General features: G+C 45.2%; 1 long non-coding RNA gene across 1 annotated transcript; it reads right to left on the bottom strand.

Moving 5' to 3' along the window:
* Positions 1-11,154: 11,154 nt before the first annotated feature.
* LOC143853910 (uncharacterized) lies at positions 11,155-14,909 on the bottom strand. The gene is made up of 2 exons (XR_013237300.1): positions 14,619-14,909; positions 11,155-11,455 (listed from the first exon to the last, which is right to left on the bottom strand). It is a non-coding gene; the product is annotated as an uncharacterized LOC143853910 (long non-coding RNA).
* Positions 14,910-26,913: the final 12,004 nt, after the last annotated feature.

The raw sequence follows: 26,913 nt of genomic DNA, 5'->3' as shown, positions 1-26,913 counted from the left end.
TCTGAGTATACCCTTTTGCAACCAGACACACTTTCAAGCACTCAATAGTGCCATCTGGTAAGTATTTAATGGAAAACACCCATCGACAACAAATGGGGCAAGCACCAGACGGTAAAGGAACCAGATCTCAAATCTCATTGGCATGAAGTGCACCCATTTCCATGTCCATGGCCTCATGCCAGCCAGGATGGGCGAGAGCCTCAGCCACAGTCGCGGTAAGGAGACAGAAGACAAAGAAGATACAATGCTTTTGAAGGAGGGTGAGAGATTATCATATGAAATAAAATTAGAGATAGGATGTGCAGTAGAATGAGAACGAGTGCGGGAAGCAATAGGGGAGTCAAAAATATCAATAGAGGTGAGTTGAGTGGATACCTGAGAAGAAGACGCTGGGATCATCGCCTGAGAGGATAACAAATTGGCTGGAGGTTGCATGGGATCAATATTTTACCTACGTCATTGATATTGCTTCATAGTAACTGGAGGCGCTGGCGGTGCCACAAAAGTGGGCACAGTCTCAGAAGCTGGCGAAGGAGCCACAGGAATAGAATGAGGAATAGACAAAAGCACGAGTGAATCCGACATGACTGGTAGAGAAAGAGCGAGCTCTGAATCTAGAAGGGAGGTATGATGCTCAGAGCTCTAAGTGAAGAATGGCTCAGACTCAAAAAAATGTAACTTCAGCAGACACAAACCATCAATGAAGACGAGGACTATAACAACGATACCCCTTTTGTGTACGCCAGTATCCCATGAAAACACATCGTTCGGAACGAGGATCTAGTTTTTCACGCTCCGGACTTAGGTATTGTACAAGACAAACACATCCAAAACCAAGAGGGGTAAGTGGAAATGGCTCCTTGCCAGGATGTAACACCATGAAGGGCGATTCCCCATGAAGGAGGGAAGAAGGAAGGCGATTAGCCAAATAACAAGTAGTACGGACAGCGTCACTCTAATACTGCTTAGGTACCCGCATTTGAAAGTGTGGGGTGCGAGTGACCTCGAGTAAGTAACGGAGCTTCCTCTTAGCAACATCATTTTGCTGAGAGGTGTAAGCACAAGAGGTCTGATGAAGGATACCATGGTTAGATAAATAATTCTGAAGACCATGTGAACCAGATAAGAATTCTCTAGCATTATCAGTGCGTAGACATTTGATATTGTAATTATATTGATTTCGAATTTCAGCATGAAACATGCGAAAGGCAAAGAAGACCTCAGAACGATCTTTAAGTACATACAATCATGTCATGCGAGAATAATCATCAATAAAGACAATGAAATACTTGAACCCAGTTGCAGACTCGACCCTAGAGGGTCCCCATATATCAAAATGAACTAACTGAAATGAACTAGAGACTCTACTAACGACTCGGGAAGGAAAGGACACATGATGGTGCTTTCCGAGTTCACACAACTCCCACTGAAAAGATGATAGAGGGCCTGGAACAAGATGTGTCTGTTGAATCCACTAAACCAATGGATGACAAAGACGACAGTGCCACTGATAGGTATCCATGAAACTATGCAGGACAGTAGGTGGTTGACAGTCCAGACGATACAGTCCATCCACCTCACGGCCCGATCCAATCGTCCTCTCAGTCGAGAGATCCTGAAAAACACAATGAGACGAACAAAATGAGACAGAGAAATGAAGAGTTTTAGCAAGTTGACTAACCGGAAGTATACTAAAAGCAGATTTAGGAACACACAGGACAGAAGACAAGGTTAAACTGGGGTGAGGAGATACAGTACCAACACCGGTGATGGGAGTAGTAGACCCATCAGCTAGTGTGATAGATGGAAAACCAAAGGGAAAGGACTGAAATGAGGACAAGTGAGAAGTGTTACCAGTCGCGTCGTTTGAGGCTCCCAAATCAGTGATCCATGACCCGGACCTTGAAAGAAGATTGGTGGGTGAGCTACCTGGATGGGCAAATCCTGCAGTAGGTGGACGGGCACCGAGACGAAGGTGATGAAACTCCTCATAGTCAGCACAAGAGAGGGTGCATGAATCATCAGCTGGTGCACTGGTAGAAATAGTGGGTTTCGGTGGGTCGGAAGAACCAGTAGCACTCAAGTGGGCTGAGTGAGCCTGACGAAGCTCGGGATGAAGCGTGTAACAGATGTCGATGTGATAGCCCTCTCTCTGGCAGTGAGTGCAAAATGACCTGCCACGACCGCTACCAGCATGACCACCTCCCCGTCTTCCACGGCTACGACCACGGCCAAAGGAGGCACCACCATGACTGGGACGACTACTATTATCATAGGCCACAAGAGTCGAGCCATCAACCTGGACGGGGGAGAAAGAATCAGTAGGAGAGCACTACTGTACACAGGAGTAAACCTTGGTGAAGGAAGGAATATTGTCTGATCCAATAATCTGATGATGGAGATGAGTGTACTCCAGACCCAAACTCTCCACGTATTGAACAACCTGAATTTGATCCCTCTGGCGAGCAGCAACACTGAGATCGGTCGTGAGAGGCATGAAGACATCGAGCTGCTGGCAGAGGGCTATAAACTGGCTGTAGTGAGTGGCAAGCGAAAGATCTCCACGCCGGAGACGGACCGGGTTTCCGCTCCGATTGATCTATGCCTGCACGGGTTGACTTTCCCATGTATCGATAGTAGGGTAGCCTCTTAGTTCTCAGGTCATGGACCTTACGAGTTTATGACCACTGCCCGGATTCCAACAAGGGCAGCACTTGGACCCACTCTGAGTACGTGGAACAGATACGACTAATGTTGGTTACTCTAGAATAGAGAAGAATGATATGATCCCATATTTGTTTGGCGGTAGGAAGAAGCATCAGAGGGCCAGAGATGTGAGGAACCATACTCTGCCAAAGTAGAGAATGAACTAGAGCGTCCTTCTGTTCCCACAGATCATATATGGAATCAGTTTTAGGAGGTGGGTTACTTGCCATGAGCAACAAGATTTCTCTCTACTGCGACCTTTCAAGTGACATAGTTTTCCCCATCTAGCTTGACAGTAGTCATCGGTGGGAAGGAACCATCCACCAAGATCGAATGAGAAGAAGAAGAAGAAGCCAAAGAAGGTACCGTACTGACTACAGGAACCACTCATGTTAATGGATTCTCAATCACGGGACCCATAATGTCAAACAACAAGGGAGATAACAACCTTGACAACGGTAAGCACAGAAAAGGAACTAGAAATCAAAAGATGAGGCAAACGGAGAAAAGCACTAAACGCGGCTCCACGAAGTCCATAAATCGAAAGCACAATCCCAGATGAAATCCATGAAATAGAGAAGTAGAGTCACAAATACGAGAGGTAGATTAATTCCAAGTAGGGATCTAGGGCATGAGCGCACTAGAATAAAGATAGAGTGAAGTCTAGGGTTAGATTTAGGGTTAGGGTTACTGTTTTGATTTAACAAAAACTGGGTTGGGGGGGGGGGGGCTATTAACAAAAGGGGGGTTGAGGGGTTACTATTGATGGGGGGTACGAGGGTATGGGGTACGGGGTACCGAGAAGAGCGAGGAAGGGAGCAAGAGGAGAACGGCGACGTGAGGTTTAGGGCATGGAGGCAGGCTGTGGCAGAGAAGAAGAAGATAGAAGGTCTTCAATGGAGGTCCCTAGGTCACGCTAACCCTAGGACTCTGATGCCATGTTGAGAGAAAAGAGTTAGAGAGAAAATAATGAGTTGAGAGGATCTCCCCGTCATGTACAAGTTTGAGAATTATGATGTATCCATCTAAATTTCTTCGCTTCCACGAGATGGTGGGAAAAAACAAGGAAAGAACAAGAGAGAAAGCAAATCTCTCTCTCTCTCTCTCTCTCTCTCTCTCTCTCTCTCTCTCTCTCTCTCTCTCTCTCTCTCTCTCTCCATATATATATATATATATATATATATATATATATGTATATATGTATACACATATGTCAGAAGTGTGTGTATTTAGCCTTAAGGGCATAGTGGTCATTTTGTATGTTCTCCCTTTTATATAAATACATTAGTGAGGGGGAGATCCCACTCACAACTCTTTCTCCTATCTTCCTGTTCTCTCCATTCCTCAACATGGTAACAAAGCATAGTATTGCTTCTCATACTCGCTCTCATAGTACTACTCATCATATTTCCTCTTTTATTTTCTATGACTCTCTCACTCCTATGTTTCAGAGTTTTGTGGCATCTTTGTCTTCTATTTCTTTGTCGCATCCCTTGCCAGCTACTCTTGATCATTCGGGTTGGCATGCGGCCATGGATCTTGAGATGGAGGCCCTTCAGGCCAATCATACATGGGACTTGGTTCCCCTTCCTCTTGGGGCTCGGCTTGTAGGTTGCCGCTGTGTTTATGCAGTTAAGTACTTAGCTGACGGCACTATTGAGAGCCTTAAGACGCGGTTGGTTGCCAAAGATTATACTCAAACCTTTGGAGTTGATTATAACGAGACATTCTCTCTTATGGCAAAGATCCCTTCAGTTCGGGTTCTCATCTCAGTTGCCGTTAACCAAGGGTGTCACCTACACCATTTAGATGTCAATAATGCCTTTTTACATGGTGAGCTTACCGGGGAGGTGTATATGGAGCAACCTCCTGAGTATGTTGCTCAGGGGGAGATCTCCCCAGTGTGTCGGTTGGGGAGATCTATATATCGCCTCAAGTAGTCCCCTAGAGCTTGGTTTGTGAGGGCTTGGTTTGGGAGGTTTAGTGATGCTATTATGCGTTTTGACATGAAGCAATGTGCTGTTGATCACTCCTTCAGTTATCACTCCGCTAATGGTTGTATACTATTGATAGTATATGTTGATGACATTATCATTACAGGCAGTGATTCAGTGGGGATACACAAGCTGAAGACCTTCTTGCAGAAATAATTTTCAACCAAAGACTTGGGCCGACTTAGGTACTTTCTTAGCATTAAGGTTGCCTATTCCACTAGAGGCATATTCCTCTCACAAAGAAAATATGTTCCGGACCTTCTTGAGGAGATAGGTCATCTCGGAGTGAAACCTGCTTCTGTTCCTATGGACTCAAATGTTAAACTTCTTCCAGAAGAAGGAGATTTATTAGAAGACCTTGGCAAATACAGGAGGCCGGTGGGTATGCTGATATATTTTACAATCACTCATCCAGATATATCATTTAATGTTGGCATTCTCAGCCAACATATGAGCTCACCCCGTACTTCACACTGGGCAGCAGTGATTCAGATTCTTCGCTACTTGAAAGGGGCGTCAGGTAAAGGCCTCCTATTCAAGAAGCAGGGGCATATCAAAATGGAAGGCTTCTGTGATGCAGATTGGGCAGGATCTACTGCAGATAGAAGATCCACCACAGATACTGTACCTTTGTTGGCGGCAATTTGGTGTCATGGAAGAGTAAAAAGCAAGACATAGTTTCCAGGTTCAGTGCTGAAGCAGAGTATCGAGCCATTTCCCATACCAGTGGTGAGCTTATTTGGATACATTCTTTTTTATCAGAGATTGGTTTTCCTTCATCTTTTCCAGCTCATCTTTATTGTGACAATAAAGCTGCAATTCATATAGCTACCAATCATGTCTTCCATGAGAGAAACAAGCACATAGAGGTTAACTATCACTTCATCCGTCAGAGAATACATAGATGCGAGATTCATGTTTCCTTCACTTGATCAGTGTACCAGCTTGCAGATGTTTTCACTAAGCCCTTAAGTAATGCTAAATTAAATGACAATTGTACCAAGCTTGGAATGTATAATATATACATTCCAGCTGGAGGGGGAGTGTCAGAACTGTGTGTGTGTGTGTGTGTGTGTGTGTGTGTGTGTGTGTGTATGTGTGTATTTAGCCTTAAGGGCATAGTGGTCATTTTGTATGTTCTCCCTTTTATATAAATACATTAGTGAGGGGGAGATCCCACTCACAACTATTTCTCCCATCTTCTTCTTCTCTCCATTCCTCAACAACATAGATCTGGTTTCTATCCTGCAACTTGTAAAGTGAAAACCAAGCATATAAAATCAATAAAATCACCAAAAAGTAAATCTTTGATCCAATTTCTAGAAATAGAATAAAGACGGCGGGAGAAAATTGTACCCAAATCAAAGCACAGAAAATAAATGGAAAATATACTTCTGCAAACTATAGCGACACATATAGGGTTAAAAGGAAGGGATGGCACCTGGGGAAACAATCGTTGAAGTGGACATCTGTTCTGTTTAGGGTGACAGGTGGCGGGATTTGCGAATATAACTCAAGGGGAAAGGTATTGAAAGGACGAAAATATCCCCGATGAATCTGCTATCTAACATAATATAAAGAATACGTTCATTTAAAAATTTAAAAATATGAATTTTTAAAGGGCTGGATGGTAAATCCCCATGAGAGAGAGAGAGAGTGAAGGAGAAAATTCGAGAGCAAGAAGAAGAAATTCTCTTTTTCTGTGGCTATATAGTATATATATATATACATACATACATACATATGTATATATATATATATATATATATATATATATATATGAGAAAACGGTTCCTACACACTTGTGTAGATAAGTTATCTACACACTAGCTTAAAATATAGTGGGGGTTCACATTGTTTGGGTGATCCAAGCCATTCATTTTAAAGGCCCTCATATAGATAGGGTGTCCACAAAAAATCAAATCCAAAGGATAATTCCAACCCTACGATTTGTGGAGGTAAAACGGACGTCTTTAAACCTTCACAAATTAGTCCATATTTTGCCTCCACGGTTCGAATGGTTAGGATGATCCTATGGATCTGATTTTTTGTGGACACCCTCCCTACCTACGTGAGGGCCTTAAAAATGAATGGTTTGTTTCACTCAAATAATGTGGGCCCCCAGTGTATTTTAAGCTAGTGTGAGTGTGTAGGAACCTCTCTCTCTCTCTCTCTCTCTCTCTCTCTCTCTATATATATATATATATATATATATATATATATATATATATATGAGAAAACGGTTCCTACACATATGTGTAGATAAGTTCTCTACACACTAGCTTAAAAAACAGTGGGGGCCCACATTGTTTGGGTGATCCAAGCCATCCATTTTAAAGGCCCTCACATAGATAGGGTGTCCACAAAAAATCAGATCCATAGGATCATCCTAACCATTCGAACTGTGGAGACAAAAAATGGACTAATTTGTGAAGGTTTAAAGACATCCATTTTACCTCAACAAATCGTAGGGTTGGGATGATCCTATGAATCTGATTTTTTGTAGACACCCTATCTATGTGAGGGCCTTTAAAATGGATGGCTTGGATCACCCAAACAATGTGGGCCCCCACCGTTTTTTAAGCTAGTGTGTAGAGAACTCTCTACACATATGTGTAGGAACCGTTTTCTCTCTCTCTCTCTCTCTCTCTCTCTCTCTCTCTCTATATATATATATATATATATATATATATATATATATATGAGAAAACGGTTTCTACACACTCTCATATGAGAAAACGGTTTCTACACACTAGCTTTAAATACAGTGGAGGCCCACATAGTTTGGGTGATCCAAACCATTCATTTGATTGGCCCTCACATAGATAGGTGTCCACAAGAAATCAGCTCCATAGGATCATCCTAACCCTTCAACCGTGGAGGCAAAAAATGGACAGATTTGTGAAGGTTTATACACGTCAATTTTACCTCCACAAATCGTAAGGTTGGGATGATCCTATGGAGCTGATTGTTTGTGGACACACTATCTATGTGAGGGCCAATCAAATGAATGGTTTGGATCACCCAAACAATATGCCCTCCACTGAAGTTTAAGCTAGTGTGTAGATAACTTATCTACACTTGTGTGTAGAAACCGTTTTCTCTTCCGGATTTTGGTTTCGGCTCCGAGTAGAGTTGCTCGAAGCAGGAGTTTTTTTTTTTTAAATCCCTTCTTCTTGTAGCATTATATCAAGCGGGCGCTGAAGGATGTTTGGAGCAGGGGCCTTCACATTATCCATGGCAGCATGAAGAGTAAAGAGCTGAGTCAAAAAACAGTTAATAAGGCAGAAAAAACGGAGTAACTAAGCACTATAAGAAAGAACCAGACAACCTGAATCAGAGAAATGAACTTGATAACATTGATTCAGAGAGGAAAAAAAAAGAAAAGAAATAAATAGCAGAAAACTAAATGATATCAAACTTTAAACAGATTAAGCTACGATCTCAGAGATAGAACCAGATATGTAGAGAGGCAAAGAAATCTTAATCGAAATCTCTTCTAGGATGGAGTGGATAGGGATGAGTGCGAGCTTTTCCTCTCCGGACCCATAGCACAACTTTTAATGCATTTCCTTTCTCTCCTCAAAATTGAACAAGTCTACTCCTAACACTAGTTGGATTCGTCTACATGGATCATTTTCTTTCATTCTATCCTATCCAAGGTCATGTTCTCTGTTATGAAATAAAAAAATGATTTTCTTTCATTCTATCTTATCCTGTCAAACTTTTAGTGAAAAAAATAAAATGATTGAGTTGTTGAGGTCTTCTTTGATGACTATCCAATCTTGGAAGAGTTTATTTATATCATCCCGAAGATATACCACTATGGTTACTGCTTAAGTATCATCTTTTAAAATATCTTGTTTGGAAAAGTGATGGAATCCTTATATTCGTAGATAGTAGCTACAATATTTTTGTTGATAAACGAATATATTTAGAAGACGACGACTTGAATTTGAAGTCGAGTTCTTTTCAAGAGGAGGTGACTGATGTAGTATAACTTCATAGCCAAATTTTGACCCAGGATTGGATCCCAATTTTGACATAGATAGGCCCACTTCATTGTAGGACAGTGTGACACAGGACAGTGTGACACAAATGGGGCATATCATTCCCAAGAAGCAAGAAAGATTCATTTAAGTTATCTGGTCGAATTAGAACCAAAGAAGGCCCATGCCACCATTAATGTCATTGTTCATGTTACTGTTCACGCACTGTTCACAATGTTCGCGTTATTGATCACGTCATTATTAACAGGGTTAGAGTTTGAGACTAAAGCTGATTTATTCACGTTTGAAGTGAGTAGTTAGAAAGTAATGTTAGCATTGTTAATAAATTAAGCCTTCTCCTACAGCTTAAGGTTTTGGAGTAATTGGTCCTTTCACATGGTATTAAAGCAAAGGTCCTGAGTTCAAACCTCCTTGAAAGTGGGGCCACATGTGCCACGTGTAGGCCAACCCAAAGAAAGAGGGGCCACACGTGAGGGGGAGTGCTAAAGTACAAAAGATTAAATAATGCCTTCTCCAACAGCTTAAGCTTTTGGAGTAACTGGTCGTTTCACAGAATTCAAGAGCTATCCATTGACTCTTGGATCGTATTTCTGTTATAAGCTACACTATTTACTAAAAGAGCACCAGTAGGTGGATCTGTTCTTCACTACATGTACACCGAGATTTTTTGCAAATTTTTGTTGACGAACTACAACAGATTTCAAGCATACTTCCATTTGGTTTGGACTCTCAAACATGAAAATCATGGGGAAGAATATTAGTATAGTTTTAAAGAGCTTTAAATGACTTAGTATTGGTTTTCTTCTTTGGTAGAAGTGTGTAATTTCTTAGTTTTAACTCAGAGCTATAGTTTTAAATTGATAGTTTTAGCGCAGCTGCTAGCTTAGATTTTTAGTTTATTTTGAATAGTTGATGCTTTTCTTTATAGGTGTGAGGATAGAGGGGTGAGGGCACCCTATACGAATTTCATAGTTATTTTTCCTTTTCTCATCTGGAATTTTCACTTTATTATGTTTATATTCTTCAATTTGTTGAGTTCAAAAACTTCAAGAAACTCTGCTGCCTCTGTTACATACCAAAATGGGTCCCACTTTGGGTAAAATAAATTAGTTTAGATATTCATTATTTTTAGATTTGCTAGAAGTCTTAGAGATAAAGATTATCTAGATTGGTTGGTGTTAGGTAGTTTTAGAGAAAGTGGTCACATGGGTTTTTTTATTTATAAATATGATCTAAGCAGTCTTTGGAAATCAATGATGAAAACTTATTCAGAAATTGTGTTTTGTGCACAAAGGAGGATTGATCCTTCCCTCCAAGTGGATCAAGAGGCCGATCTTCCCTCCGAGAAGATCAAATCAGTTGCGAACCGATCTAGGTTCGTAACAGCCTCTCTAGCACTCGATCATTCACATGTGTGCTGGCTTCAGCCAAAGCACTATGTTTCATGAGAATTGAGATCATGTTTGAAGAGCTTTGTTGTTAATTCTCTAATTTGGTCCTCGGGGAAGTCATTTCTTGAGTAACCTTTCCTGCTTATCTAATTCTACAAATCTATTATGTTTTAAGCTCTTTTACAAGCATTTATGTTTTCTTTCCTTCTTGTCGTTAGGCATCAGACTCTGGATTTAAAAAAAAACTTGGGAGATGGCTACAAAAAACATATTCAAGGAGGGCTTCTTGAACAGAGAGAGACAGTAAATCTTATAAGACCACATAAATAATGCTATTTATGCATGTCTGTGTCAAGTTGGCTATTTTGCTAAACAAAATGCCAACAGACTTTAAAAATTGTAAAAGAAATTTATCATGCTAATAAGGAACCATTATGTTATTTCTATTTATCTTGCTATGATTTTTTTTTCTTTTTTTTCTCAATGTTACCCATTTTGATATGCAAGCAAGAAAAAAACCAGCAACCTCAATGTTGCAATGGGGAGTTCTGCACAATCTCATTTCTTTATCAGCCAAAATAGCACCAATACAATTTTTAGAAAAATTTGTGGATTTCATCCAAACAGTGCAAATAAAAGAATTTCACCCAAACAATTGAATGCAAGTACAAATAAACAAAAAATAGTGAGTGTTCCTAATGTCCAATTCAGGGTCAAGAGTGTAAATTATTTGCATCTCTCGGGACCAATAAAAGCACCGTCTTTTGCATCAAGTGAAAGGTTCAACTATGCCACAATCATGATATGTGCAATCACTCTAATATCATACTTGACTCATCTTCTCTCGACTTTGAGAAGAGGGCCTCAAACAAGCAGCTGCACAATCAACAACTTGTGTCATCTCATTGATATTGTAGTTTGACTGCAATAGTGGATCAACAAGCAGGTGGTAGTTGTGAGCTTCCATTAAAGGTCTCGCTTGCAATGCCAGACAACTAATCTCTCAATTTTCCATGAGGCAACCAGAACCGGTACGAAATGGGCAACAGAACATAAATAAAAGTAGGAATGGGTTATTTTATAACTTATATAGTGTCTTGGGATCTCAAGATTCCAGGGTTGGAATGGTATTATACATGAACATTTGTGCAGCTCTATATTCAAGACATGCAAAGAAAGGGAGAATCAATGATGTAAGATACTGACCCACTCTACCAAGCTATTTACCCCAGATTACTGAGTCCTGATAATAGCTTGGCATCCAGTACTCAGCTCCAAAAGCATGACCCCAAAGGAGAAGACATCCGATCTTTCAGTGAATTTGCGGGTCAAAAAACATTCTGGATCTAAGTACCTGTCAATAGTAAACACATTAATAAAGAAAATAAAAATGTATAAACAATTAAAGGAGGTGCTTTTATTGGAGGGAATAAAGTCCCCATCACCCAGGAACTAAAATACCCACGCTAAAACTTGAACTCCAATTCTTTTAATTACTGGGTTTCATAGGTGTAGATTTGTCTTTGGGTCATTGATTAATTAATTGTTGATTTCAGTTAGAAGACTTGAATTTCACAAGTTCAAGTCCTAGTAGGATTTGGGTTTAAGTTCCAATATGAGTTTCATTAATTCTTTGAGTTTTAATAGGATTGGAGTTCAAGTGTTAGTGGGAGTCTTTTAGTTGCTTTATAATAACTTGCAAACCTTTTCTATCCATTTGGATTAATGGTATGGTGACCTAGTTGGATTCCTAGAGATCCCCAATGGTGAGTCCTTTTGATAACGCACCCTTATTCCTATTTACTAATCTATTATTTCTTAGATCATCTCAGCTAGTACAGATTTCTCTCCAATCTTAATTCTATAGTGTTTCCTTTCTCTTAATCTCCTTCAGTTTTCTCAATCCACTTAATCTGTATTCAACTTCAGTTCCTTGATTTTGCCATATGTTATTGTTTCTTGAAGCTAACTGTGGTTTTCTTGAATCTAAATTTATTTCAAGCTTTAATCAATCCAACTAGTTTTCAAATTGACGATTAGCTAAGAACCTTGGATCTAAAGTAATTGCACTACTTTCATATGACTAACGGAATCTTGATTTCGGTTACTTGAAAATTATCAATATTTGATTCTTGATCTGTCAGTCCAATTAATAGGCTGAATTCTGTTCGTTCCTAGTACTTTTTCATGAATCGGTCTTATAGTTTTGTAACCTGAAATCTTCCTAGTCATTTATAACATTCATTTCCTTCTTTAATGTTCCTTATTTTTTGTGTTAGTCTAAATCCTTCACCTGACATGACAATTCTTGTTCGAGTACCATTGTAAGACTTTAATTTTCAATCTAAATCCTGTTGTCTGTTCGGTGTGACTTCATGTTCATTGAAAGAAAGATTACTCTTAATCCATTGCATAAGGAATTTGAAAAAGACCAAGAAATGTGCGAGTTCAAAGGAATTGAATCGAAGAAACTTTGCAACATACTCATCATGAAGCAGTTTAAAGATGAATGCAATGAAAAATATTTTGTACTCGCACTAGTGACAGAAGAGGTAGATGATACTAGCGTTGAAGAGCAGCCGACACTTTCTCCTGAGGTGCAGGATGTCCTTCCATACTTTGAGAATTGAGTACCAGATGAATGGCATTGAGTTGTCACCAATGCATGATTTAGAACAAGTTATAAATCTTATGCCATGATCAAAGTGCTTCTTCCAAGAAAGCATGTCCATGCACAGTGCAAACTATGCTCATACCAAAGAAGGATGAATCAAGGAGGACGTGTATTCACGGTCAGCTTACTAATAAGATCACGATCAAGTAATGATTTCCTGTTAAGATTGATTTGCGGAGCGGATATCATCAAATTAGAATTCAAACTAATGATGAAAGATGGTTCACTATACGAGTCACGGGTTATGTCATTCAGCCTTACAATTCTTTGAGCACATTCATGTCAATGATCATGCATGTACTCATTCATTTATTGGTCGATTCCATGTTGTTTATTTGGATGATATTCTAATATATACCAAGGACAAGAAAGAACACCTAGATCATCTTCATCAAGTGATGAGAGTCATAAGGCAAGTGAAGCTCTACAACTGAAAACTCTTGCCTACGGTTTTATGTTTGAAAATCGTGTGACCGTTAAACAGATTTTAGACAAGTGTCTTACCACGTTAATAGTTAAGAGGGTCATCTGGGGTCAGGTTGTTGCCAAATGTTGGGAGGGACATTGAGGGGATGCCATTTCGACATCAGGTGCTAGATTTATGAGGGGGATGCCTTTATGGCACCCAGTGCAAGATTGATGAAAGAGGATGCTTTTCTGGCATCGGGTGCAATGTTGATGGAGGATGCCTTTTTGGCCTCCGATACTGGTGGCTTAAGGGTTGGCCAAAATGTGGGCTCCGTGTTAGGACGGGCCCCAAGGTTTGGGGAAGCCTTTCTGACATCTAGTGCTAGTGTCTTAAGGGTTGGCCAAAAGATTGGAGCCGTGCGATGACGTGCAACCTACAAGGTTTGGGTATGTCTTTTCGACATCCGGTGCATGGTGCCTTAAAGGTTGGCCAAAAGGCGGGCTCCGTGCTAGGATGGGTCCCAAGGTTTGAGGATGTCTTTCTGATATCTAGTGCTGGTGTCTTAAGGGTTGGCCAAAAGACTGGTGTCGTGCGATGATGGGCAACCTACAAGGTTTGGGGATGTCTTTTTGACATCTAGTGCATTGTGCCTTAAGGATTTGCCAAAAGGCAGGCTTCGTGTTAGGATGAGCCCCAAGGTTTGGGGATGTCTTTCTGCGATTCAGTGCTGGTCTCTTAAGGGTTGGCCAAAAGACGAGTGCCGTGCGATGACGAGCAACCTACACGGTTTGGGGATGTCTTTCTCATTTAGAAAGTTGATCATCCCTTTAAAACATATTTCAGGTCTTTAGATTTCCCCAAAACCCCAAAATAGAAACTGAAATCCGAAACCACAACTCAACTTGCTGGACCCGGATGGGTCTCTGCTTGGTCGACCGTCCAGAACCCTTTTTGGTTTGGTTTGGCTCTTTTGCTACACCAAAAATACCCAAAAATCCTTATTTTTTCACAAATTTATAACGAAAATACCTTTAAATAAATCCTTTGTTTACGAAACATAAATTACGTTCTTAAACACGTAGAGACTATGTAATCTCGAAGAAAACGAATTTTCCAAACCTTATGAAAACGAGTTTTCCAACCTCAATGAAAACGAGTTTCCTAAATTCTGATGAAATGTGAGTTCTTCAAATTCTGATCTCTTTTGAATATCAATAAAAAAACGTCAATGTTGACCCGAGGTTTGTGAAACTCAGTACCTTAAACATCTACCTTACCCAGGAATTCGTGAAGAACGCATGGGTTGGGTTGTAAGAATCGACGAGTGATTCACACATCCAAGACCAACTCTTGTTCCTCACAATTAAATAATAATTTCTGATTTTAAAGATCTAAAGATCAGAGAAATAAAAATTGGAAAATCTTTTTACATACCTCTTGGTATAAAACATCTCTCTCCCCCCTCGCCCAAGAACTGCACACGTTTTTCTCTAGTTTAGGTATTTGTGCAAAATTTGGCTTCTTAAGAAGTATTTATAGATTTCGCTCAACTCAACCCAAAAAAGCCTTTGTCCCAAACTAGTTGGGGTCAACTAAATGAATCCTTTAGAAAAAATATTCACGCAGAATCCTAATTTTACCCAAATAAAGGATTCCCCAATCAAATAAACTAGGAAACATTCTTTATCTTGAACTTTTTTTTTTTTTTTTTTTTTTTTTGATGGGTAATTTGGGGTTAGGCGGACCCCAACCAGATATATTGATAGAAAAGAGTGATACAATTAAGCTGCAAAATACATGCCCAAACCCGGGCTAACTAAGAAGAGATAACAAACACACTCACACAAACAACGATCGTGGTCACAGATGGCACAAAAGCATAAGCATCAAACAAAAAGAGGGCGCGGGTCTCTTCTTTTTTTTTTGTTTTTGACTTTTTGCCAAGCTTCACCATCGGGTTCTGAACTATGGTTTCTAGCAGCTCCCAAGGAGGAGGAAGGGTGTTCCTTTGGATCTCCCAAGCCGGGGAGCTCTCCATTGAGAATGTTAAGAGCCTCAAAGCTGTTTCTATGAGAATTAACAATAGGCACCCCTCTAGCAGAGGAATGGGCTTCAGAGTGAAGGGAGGCTACTGGAATTTCAACAAGTTCAGAGTCTATAGAGCTGGGCTTAGAGGGAATGATCTCTTTAGACAAGATAGGAACTATTGATTTTTGAACTGGTCTCCACACATTTCTTGGTTGCTCGGCCGGCTTCTGAGGGAGAGGGGAACAATTCTCAGAGAGGTGGCTGAAATCTTTACAGTGAGTGCAGAATTTTGGTTTCCAATCATATATTATATTCTGCAGAATACTGGCAGAAGAGGTGCGAAGGGTTATAGCTTCGGGAAGAGGATCACCGGCCTTGACTTGGATGCACATTCGGGCATAATTCAAACGGGTTGCTTCAGCAGTATGAGTATCCATATAGAGAGGTTTGCCTATCATGCTCGCAATTCTTTATCTTGAACTTACATTCAAGAGTCTTTCTTTTATTGGACTTTTATTCTAATTTTTAATTTGGGACAAAAACACCCCCATCACTTGGGCGAGTTTTGCCTAAGGATAATTGGGGTATTTCACTCTGAAATCATATAAGATGCAGGAAGATTGGAAAAAGAGGGGGGAAACCAATTTCAGATGGGAGGAAAATTAAATAAAGGGAAATGATAAATGTGCCCCATTTCATGGGACAGCCACCTACAATGTATGATGACAATCATCAGGTCCATTGAATCCTTCCCATGTGATGTACATCAGCCCCTCTGCAATCATAGATACACTTCAGCTGGCTGTCCCAAGTGAAAAAGGAGTAAATATATCACTTCCCTTAGATAAAATGTAAAGAGGTTAATTTCAATTACTACTCCTCCTTCCCAGCAAAACTAAAGTAAAAAGCAGATAAAAACAGGTACTTATAGGGGTGAGCATTAATCGGTTAAAACCGAATGGACCGACTGAACACTTATAGGGGTGAGCATTAATCGGTTAAAACCGAATTAACCGACCGAACCGAATTCGGTCGGTCCATTCGGTTCGGTTCCGCAGTGGATCGGTTCGGTTTCGGTTTTATAAATTCAGAAATTCGGTTTTCGGTTTCGGTTTCGGTTGTGGAAGAAAATTAAAACGGTTTAACCAAAATTCATTTGGCCAATTTTGAACTTAGCAGTTTCACAACAACTGTCGTGGTCAAATAAAATGGTTTTTGGATCCTTTTAAAATCATTTGGCCAATTTTGATAGCGACACCCAAAGTAGAGTCATGGGTAACAGTAACACAGCCTCAACCTCTTTTGTTTTGACATGGGTGGCAATACTATTAAGTGGGAGTGGGGTTTCAAGTGGGCCTTAAAGTCAAAAGACTTTCACTTACTCCCACGTATCTGTTTGCCTTTTCAATAAATGAGATACGTGTACATTGCGAAGGCCTTTTAAATAAAATTTGGGTGGGTGCCTTTACCAAATTAAAGAGATTTTTATCCTTATCCTTATCCAATTCGTCTTCAACCTAGCGATAAACTTGGGATAAATCGGGCTTTGAATATCCACGACCGAAACAGTTTCCGGAAAGATAGTGGTGGATGCTGATCATAGTTATTATCAGATACATCTTGGAATAATCTATGGTCTTGTCGGAGTAAAACCGAACCAAAACCGAAACCGAAAAACCAAAATCTGATGATTTTCAGTGAATTCGATTTTCGGTTAAAACCGAAAAACCTAATTTGGTTTTCGGATTCGGTTCGTTTCAGTTGCACTCATAATCGGTTCAGTTTTGGTTCCAAAATTGGGGTAACCGAAATTGGTTTGGTTCCAACTATTCAGTCGGTTCGGTTCTGTTTAAACCGAATAACCACCCCTAGGTAGTTATATACCCCCCATTCTACCGGTTGTGGAGCCACAACCAGTGCACCACTATAGAAACCGGTCTCTGGTGCACCACTATACAAACCAATATCTCTCTCTCTCTCTCTCTCCAACATGAACGGCTAGTGGGTTCAACATTTAATTTATCTAAATCCTTGAGCAAGGTAGACCCTATCCATGTTTTTCAAAATGAATAGTACGGCCCACACCATAGGAAGATCCAAACCGTCCATTTGACGTGCCACATTGTAAATTGGTTGCGCCCCAAAATATCATTTCCATTGGATGATCCTACCCCTTCTATCTAAAGAGAAACTGCATATTGTGAAAACCTCTATAGATTGGGGGATTGCTATCATCTTATGGAAATGATTTTTGGGGCACAACCTATTTACATTGTGGCCCATCAAATGGATGGTTTGGATCATCCTATGGTGTTTTTTAAAAACAAGCTTGGATGGGCCCACTAAAAAAGGCCTTTCCTCGAAAATCGCCTCTATATTGGAATATATATGGAAGTGCATGTATCCTTTTAAAAATAAAGTGGGGTCCACCCCGCATATTTTTCAAAATGAAGTGTAAGGTCCACACTATAGGATGATTCAAGCTGTCCATTTGATGAGCCCCAATGTAAATAGGTTGTGCCCCCAAAATCATTTCCATAGAATGATCGCAACCCTCCTATCTATAGAGGTTTCCATAATATGCGGTTTCTCTTTAGATCGGATGGCTAGGATCATCCTAAGAAAATAAGTTTTTTGGGACACAACCTATTTACGATATGGCCATCAAATGTACAGTTTGGATTCATTTTGAAAAACATGGGTGGGGCCTACCTTGCTCAAGGATTTAAATAAATTAATTGTCGGCAACCGATAGACCCGGCAAAAAGTGATTCGGACCCTCCCTTAGTCACTTCCATCGTTGCGGCAACTGTGGAGCTATAACCCCGATCCTCAATCACCGGATCTGCATCCCTTCTCCTTGCCACAATTTTAGATTGCCCCTTGTCCTCCTTTCCAGGTTCCCATCCCAAATTTCCATCGCCATCCCCATCCCCATCCCCATGATAACCATCGGCCATCAGCACCGGGTAATCCCTTGAATGTCTCAAGGGCCAGAGTGTTCAATTACCAGGAATTAGCCAAGGCGACTAATGGGTTCTCAGATAGAAACTGCCTAGGGGAAGGGGCTTTTGGGGTTGTCTATAGAGGAACGTTAGCAAATGATTTACAAGTGGCAGTCAAAAAGCCGAAATCCGGTATAGGACAAGGCGATCGTGAGTTCCAAACAGAGGTTGGGATTATTAGCCAAGCGCATCACCCACATGTGGTTTCATTAGTTGGATACTGATGGGGCACAAATACGGCTACGCTCCCAAATATCGCCACGTGTCATCCATGCACGAGCAGAGCCCAACCATCATGAAGAAGGGTGTTGGAAAACGGCAAAGACCACACATTCATGACACAAGTCGCCCTCTCACCACCCAGGCCTCATCATCACAAATTAGGGAAGGAAATGGCCGCCAAAGCCACGCGCACCGGCGAGGCAGAGGGACGGCCCAATCCTGCAAAGGAAGTTCTTCTCACCACCCAGGCTCATCATCACAAATTAGGGAAGGAAATGGCCGCCAAAGCCACGCGCGCCGGCAAGGCAGAGGGACGGCCCAATCCTGCAAATGAAGTTTTTCCCTCCATAATGATGAAAAGGGCCGCACACCTCCCTTTAAAAGGGGAGGGAAAGGAAGAAGAGGGGGACCTTTTTTTCTTTTGACCCCGGAAAGCAGGGAATTCACCCATCCTCTACCCCGCAACACCGGAAAAAGAGGCGAGGCAACAACAGAGGAGGCCAGGAATCCCATCCTGCCCTCCCTGCTAGTCCCCTCCGACTCACTCATTTATGCACCCAGAAATATCCCCGCGCACCGGCCCTGGTAACCCTGGTCAAAACCCCCTCCCTCTCTAGCTGTTCTTTATATTGACTGGTCGAAGGATCTGACTTGGGTGTCGAAGTGGTCGTCCGGGACCCACCCCGGACCCCCTGACCCCCTTTTGTTTGTGATTGCAGACCCCGCGGAGGCCCTCTACCGACCGCGCGATCGCAGACCCGGATCCAGACGCCATCATATTGGCGCCATCCGTGGGACTCGTCGAGTAACTGAACGCCTTATGGCGATGAGAAACCACACCCAACAGCCAGAAACAGGGGTAATAACCAGGAGTCAGGCCCAACGCGCACAAGCCAGCTCCTCAAGCTCCCAAGAGCGAAACTCACCGCCTTCGGACCAACCCCGACCCTCCTCCAGCACGCCGCAGATGGTCCCCACCATGGAGATGTTCAACGAACTTCGCAACGAACTACTCCAGCGTTTGCCTCTCCCGGCTTTGAAAAAGCCCGGGACGACACAGGACCGGACAGAAGCCTACGACGAAGGCAACGAGGAACAATCAGGGGAACGACATCCCCGGCGAAAGCGAGCACCGACTCGCAGAACGCCGTCCCCATCAACAAATAGCCCCTTGCCCCACGCAGCCGGGGGACATCAGCGAGGCAGCAAGGGACAGGTTACTAACAGCCGCGCCCCCCCTGTCCAAGATACCCGTCTCCGGGAACCGCCCTTGGCTCGGGCAGAAGAAGTTGCAACCTCGGCGCAACCGCCCAGCTTGGATCCAATAGCGGACCTGCAAAGGCAAATCCGAGAGGTAAAACTAGAAATGAAAAAACCCTACGCCCACGGCATCATCAATGAGTGGGAAAGGGAAACGGCATCCCCGTTCACCTCAGAGGTCTTAAAGACCCCCGCAGAAGCAGGCATAGACCTCTCCCGCTTCGGTCTATACGACGGGAGCACGGACCCCCTCAAGTTCCTCCAGACTTTCAAGAGAGTAATGACGCTTCGAGGCGCGTCGGATGGATTCATGTGCAGAGCCTTTGCATCCCTACTAAGAAAAAACCGCCAACGACTGGTACATGAGATTGGAGCCCGACTCCATCGCATCCTTCCACGAATTCGGGCGAAAGTTCAGCACGAGGTTCGCAAACAACCGCCTCCGCCATGATCCTGCGGACGCCCTCCTAGCCCTCCGCCAAGGCAGAAACGAGACCCTAAGAGACTTCATGTTGAAGTTCAACGCCGAATTGGCCCAACTCTCCAACATGGACGTCCAGATAGCGGTCGCCACACTAAAGCATGCCACCACCGATCCGAATCTTAAGCTGCACCTCACCCTCAAGCCCCCGCGGGACCTACAGGAGCTTGAATCAAAGGCTGATAAGTTCGTCCGAGCAGAAGAAGCCTGCGCTCGAGAACAGAATCGGCCCGGCCCCCACGAGAGAAAAAACGACGGCCGAAGGGCCATAAGGCCACGAACCGATGAAAGACAGACGGGCCGCAACCCCATCCCCGTCTTCGAAAGGCTGGGAACCGCCCCACTAAAGTTCCCCCTCTCCCACGTTCTATCGGCTATTAGGGATCAGGGTCTCCTGACCCCCCCCAAGAAAATGGCCACAGATCCAAAGAAGAGGTCCGCCAGGAAATTCTGCGAATTCCACAGGGACCACGGCCACGAACTGACCACTGCTTCCACCTCCGCCTCCAGCTGGAAGGCTGGCCGAGGAAGGACACCTAAACCAATACCTCAGGAGTCCTGACAAAAGCCCATGCGAGGCCCAGCGCCCGCTCGACGAACCCAGAGGTAGGCATCGGTCACCAAACCGCCGCCGGTCCACAAGCCGACACCGATCCCCCGGTAGGCATCACTCAAGAAGCCGACGCCGATCCCGCAGCAGACACGACACGAGCCGCCACCAGCGCCCCCGAAAGGGCGAGCCCCCCGAACAGCCACAGGCTCGCGAGCAACCGCCTACCATCATAGGAAAAATCAATATCATCGCAGGCGGGCCCGCGGTGGGAGGGCCGACAATAGCCGGTCGGCGGGCATACGCGGAACGGGTATTCTCCATGGATCTACCTTCCAAGAAGGCCCGAACAAATCCACCCCATGAAAACCAGATCATCACTTTTTCCAACAAAGACCTCGACGGGCTGCAAGTCCCGCATGACGATGCACTGGTCATCAGGCTAGTCGTCGCCAACTTCGATATAGGAAAAATCTTGGTGGACACAGGAAGCTCCGTCAATGTGCTACACCTCGAAACTTTCGAAGAAATGAAGCTGGGCAGGGAAAGGCTGGGACCCGCGGAATACTCCATCTACGGTTTCTCCGGGGCATCCGTACAGGTAGACGGCAAGATCGACTTGCCCGTGACTTTCAGAGGGTACCCCTTGCAGAAAACCATCCTGACCACCTTCCTAGTCGTAGACATACCGTTCACCTACAGCGCCATCATTGGGCGCCCTGCTCTCAGAGACTTGGGAGCCGTAGTCTCCACCCCCCACCTCAAGATTAAATTCCCCACTCCGGACGGAGTGGGAGAGGTCAGGGGACAGCAAATGATAGCACGCCAGTGCTACGCGGCAAGCCTGAAAGGAACCAACGCCCCAGCCGAAAACTTCACAATCGGCAGTGAAGACCCTCGGCAGCGGGCTCGCGCAATCAGAGGAGAGCCCGCCGAGGAGCTAGACTCCATCGCCCTGACCCAAGATCAGCCGGAGAGACAAGTCCGGATAAGTTCCATGTTAACAGGCCCCCTGCGAGACCAGATGATCAACTTCCTCAGAATAAACAAAGACATGTTCGCATGGTCCGCCAAGGACATGCCCGGGATACCCAAGGAAATGGCCGTCCACAAATTGAATGTGAACCCCGCCCTTAAACCCGTCCGGCAGAAAAAGAGGAACTTCGCAGTAGAGCGCCAAACTCACATAAAGGCCGAAGTGGAAAAACTGCTACAAGCCGGGATTCGTCAGGGAAATCCGGTATCCTGAGTGGCTGTCAAACGTCGTGATGGTCAAGAAAGCTAGCGGAGGATGGCGGGCCTGTATAGACTTCACCGACCTCAACCGGGCCTGCCCAAAAGACCCCTATCCCCTCCCGCGCATTGACCAACTCATCGACGCCACCTCCGGACACGAACTTCTCACCTTCTTAGACGCGTTCTCATGCTACAATCAGATCAAAATGCACGAGCCAGACATCCCGAAAACAGCGTTCATCACCGATCAGGGCGTCTACTGCTACACTGTCATGCCCTTCGGGTTAAAAAACGCAGGCGCCACCTACCAGCGGCTCGTGAATAAGCTATTCCAAACGCAAATTGGAAGGAACGTGGAGGTGTATGTCGATGATATGCTGGTAAAAAGCCTGGAAGCCGCCAGACACATCTCCGACCTTCAGGAAACTTTCGACACCTTACGACGAGCCCGAATGAAGCTAAACCCCGCGAAATGCGCCTTTGGGGTGACTTCCGGAAAGTTCTTGGGGTTCATGGTCAGCCAAAGAGGGATCGAGGCCAACCCAGAAAAAATCCAGGCCATCCTAGACATGGAACCCCCGACGACAGCAGTAGAAGTACAGAGGCTCGCAGGACGGATCACGGCCCTCGGCCGATTCATGCCCAAATCAGCAGAGAAGTGCCAACCCTTCTTCAAACAATTAAAAAACATACGGGAATTCGAATGGACCCCGGCCTGCCAAGAGGCCTTCGACTCTCTGAAGCAATACCTCCAGACACCGCCCGTACTCGCCAAACCCGAGCCGGGGGAAGAGCTATTTTTATATCTGGCCGTCAGCCCCACGGCAGTAAGCGCGGTGTTGGCCAAACAAAGCGACAAAAAGGAACACCCTGTGTACTACGTGAGTAAGACTCTCCACGGTGCAGAAATCCGATATTCGAACATAGAGAAATTTGCCCTCGCAATCGTCAGTGCCGCTCGAAAGCTCCGCCCCTACTTCCAGGCCCACCCCATAGTCCTGCGAACCGACCAGCCCCTCAGGAAGATTCTCCAAAAACCAGAGACCTCGGGTAGGATGGTAAGTTGGGCCGTCGAGCTGGGCGAGTTCGACATACAAGTCCGCCCAAGGCCGGCTATCAAATCTCAAGCCCTCGCTGACTTTATAGTGGAATTCACGGCCCCGGCCGAAGAACCAGCAACAATGGGGAGCAGCGAGGGCCCCACTGCGCACACGGTTTGCGACGACGGGATGCAAGACCCCTCGGAACATAACAGCGAAACCCTTGGATCCTGCACGTTGATGGCTCCGCCGGCAATAAAGGACACGGAGCGGGAGTGGTCCTCCACGGCCCAGAAGAGTTCACACTGGAATATGCCCTCAGGTTGGATTTCAAAGCCTCCAATAACGAGGCCGAATACGAAGCCTTACTAGCAGGACTAAGTCTAGCCGCGGAGCTCGGCGCAGGCAAGTTGAAAGTCTATAGCGACTCACAGCTTGTCGTTAACCAAGTAAACGGAATATACGAAGCCAAGGGCTTCAGAATGAAAAAATACCTCCACAAGGTAAAAGAGAAACTGCAGGGGATGGGAGAGGTAGAGATCCTCCAGGTGCCGCGAGACATGAACAACTGAGCGGATGCATTATCAAGAATGGCCGCCGAAGAGACCCATGACTTCGGCACCGTGCTCACAGAAATCCTGCCCCACCCTAGCATCGACAAGATACGAGTTCTGGAGATTCCACCGGGGCCAAACTGGATGGACCCCATCATACGATACCTGAAAGACGGTATACTACCCGCAGATAAGCTGGAAGCCCGGCGCCTAACCGCAAGAGCCACCCATTATGTGGTCCACGGGCCCAGGCTCTACAAACGGTCATACACATGGCCGTACCTCCGATGCCTGGTACCCTCCGAATCAGACTACGCGCTACGAGAAGTACATGAAGGGATCTGCGGAGACCATGGAGGCGGCAGGACCCTAGCCCAGAAAATCGTAAGGCACGGCTACTTCTGGCCCACGGTCCTTAGGGACACCAAGGAATTCGTCAAAAAATGCAGCCCCTGCCAAAGGTACGCAACCACCCCCCACCAACCGGCTACACCGTACACCGCGATAGCAGGACCCCTGCCTTTCGCCATGTGGGGCATGGATCTACTCGGACCATTCCCCAAGGCCCCCGGGGGGCATACAATGTTATACGTCGCCATCGACTACTTCACCAAGTGGGTTGAGGTCAAAGCCGTGGTGAAACCCAATTCCAAAGCGACGGAGAAGTTCTTCTATCACGACGTCGTTTGCCGTTTCGGCATTCCAAAGACCCTTGTAACAGACAACGGTCCCCAGTTCGCAAGCGCCGAATTTGGCAGATTCTGTGATAGCCTAAGCATCGAACACCGTTTCGCCTCCGTAGCACACCCGCAGGCCAACGGGCAGGTCGAGGTAACCAACAGGATTTTGCTACAAAGTCTCAAGAAGAGATTGGGAGAAGCCAGAAAAAACTAGCTGGACGCACTCCCTAGCGTCCTCTGGGCCTATCGAACAACACCACGAACCGCAACTGGAGAATCCCCTTTTAGCTTAACCTTTGGGACCGAAGCGGTCATTCCGCTAGAAATTGGCCTCCCCAGCTTCCGCACCACGAATTACGACGAGCAGAGAAATTCCGAACTCCTCCGGAACAACCTCGATCTCGTGCTTGAGAAAAGAGAGCAAGCCCTCCTCCGAACCGCCTCCTACCAGCAAAAGGTGGCACGATACTACGATGCCCGGGTAAAAAAGCGTTCGGTAAAGCCCGGAGATCTGGTGCTACGGCGTGCAGAGGTATCAGACCCCCGCAACACGGGTAAGCTCGCACCCAAATGGGAAGGACCGTACAAAGTCGTTCGAGCACTTCGACCCGGGGCCTACCAACTAGAACGCCTCGATGGGACCCCGGTCCCTCGCAGTTGGAGCATGGACAACCTCCGAAAGTTCTATCAGTAAAACGACAGGGTAAGTTCCGTGCCTTTCTTTTAAAAATATGACAAGTGTTTTGGTTTCCTTTTTGTGTTCTAGAAGCAAAGATGTATTCTTGTCAACAAATTAATGGAAAAGCACTTCTACAAAAGCAGCGTACATCTCCACTTTCCGGCCCACGATAAATGAGGGACCCGAAAGAAAACAGGGAGTGAGACAGAGGTAACATCGGGGCCGATCCCCCCGAGAATACCCTAAAACGCTCCCCATGAAAAAAAAGACCTCCCCCTTTAAGGGCAGGCGGGACCCATTAACCCCGAACTGATCATTCGAGGGGAAGATAGTCCTCCCATAAACAGACGCCCTACGGGGTGCACTAAGAATACTCTCACCAACACAATTCGCAAAGGCCTGAGGACCTCGAAAACCCCGCGACGCATCGTATATATGCAGAGATGTCAATACGGTTACACACCAAACAACAAAAAATAGGTAGTTCAAAAGTTATTACAGACCAAATAACCAGGAACATTGAAAGAAAAGAGCAAGCCCCCCGAGGCATTCACAACATCACTGGGCCCCCCTCGGAAGTCTCGGCAACTACGCGATCCACCGGGGCGGCCACCTCCTCTCCTACCGGCTCCACCACTTCCGCCGGTGCCGGCAAAGGATCAACCTCAGACTCATGCATCAGTTTATCGAGAGGGAAGGAGGGATCAACCTCTTGAACGCGTCGCCGGCATTCAGCAAACGCATCAATCTCAATATCCACGCTGAACGCAGCCGCAGCCTTAAAAAACTCCGCAGAGTCGCGCCATTCCTCCCGTGCCTTCGCCAATTCCCGGGCATGAGTTCGCCGGGCCAGCGCCAACTTGTCCGACGCACGACTCCTCCCCTCCACAGTTACCCGGAGATCTTCCCGGAGTTGAGCAATAGTGTCATCAAAGGTCGCTCTCTCCGCCCGGGCTCTGCCCAATTCCTCGCGTAACTGCCGGTTTAGCTCCCCCACAGCACTTATCTCAGCCTCATCCTCAAGAAGGCACTGCACCATCCTCCTGGCATAACTTTGGGACTGCAAAAGGCAAGTTATCAGGAAAATTCCAACATACAATCTCGAAAACAGCGAGGAGAGAAAAATACCATCAGAAAACCGGCCACCCATTACTTACGCAGGAAGTTGATTGAAAATACTGAGCCCCCAGGGCCCTACGATCATAGCCCTTCAGCTCAGCCTCGTCACAAGGAAGGGCAGTTGTCACCCCTAGCTCCACCCCAACCCGGGGATTCGCAAGAACGCTGTCCTCAACACCAATCCTCCAGCCAGGCTTAAACAGTTCCCCTCGCATCTGGAAACTTTGCGGGGGAAGCTCCGCCCGCTCCAGAAGAAGCTTGGTCATTACCGCCCCCTCCATCCGACTTGGCACGTCCTCCGCAAAGATTGAAGGACACACCACGCGGCCGGCGACCCTCATGGCAGGATGCTCAGACCCCGGGGGTGAGGAACTAACCGGCCCCTTCTCTCCAACCGCTCGACCAGAGGGGCTGGAAGGCATAGATGTTGCGAGCCTCGCTTGCGACCGACCTAGCCTGGCCGCGGCCATAAAGTCAGAAGGAGCTTTCTTACGGCTCGACAAGCCCGTTGTCACCGCCGCAACCTCCTTCCCCTTACCAACGTCACCAGAAGAAGACATCTCTCCTGCCAAAAACAAGAAAATAACAATCGCTCAGAGCAAAGGAAAAACAAAAAAACAAAAAAAAAAGAGAAAGGAAGAGGGGAGGGGCTCACCACGATAGCTGGCTGAACTCTCCCCCGTTCCCTCGCCCGTGCAACAGACCCTCCTCTCCACAGCTCCCACCAAGCCAAACCTCTTCAGGCTCCTCTCCCACCTACACTCGGAGACGTCAATAGCCTCCCCAGAGGCGAGCTTCCCCAAGTCAAACTTGCTGTAGTCAGACTCGTCGGGAAGGGACTTCCTCCGCCACTCAATGGAGCGCCTCCAAGAACG

Source organism: Tasmannia lanceolata, unplaced genomic scaffold, assembly GCF_043159265.1.
Source record: "Tasmannia lanceolata isolate RefF3 unplaced genomic scaffold, GAP_Taslan_0.1 ptg000003l, whole genome shotgun sequence".
NCBI lineage: Eukaryota > Viridiplantae > Streptophyta > Magnoliopsida > Canellales > Winteraceae > Tasmannia > Tasmannia lanceolata.
The sequence above is the reverse complement of the archived record's forward strand: the minus strand, read 5'-3'. Positions and strand labels throughout refer to the sequence as shown.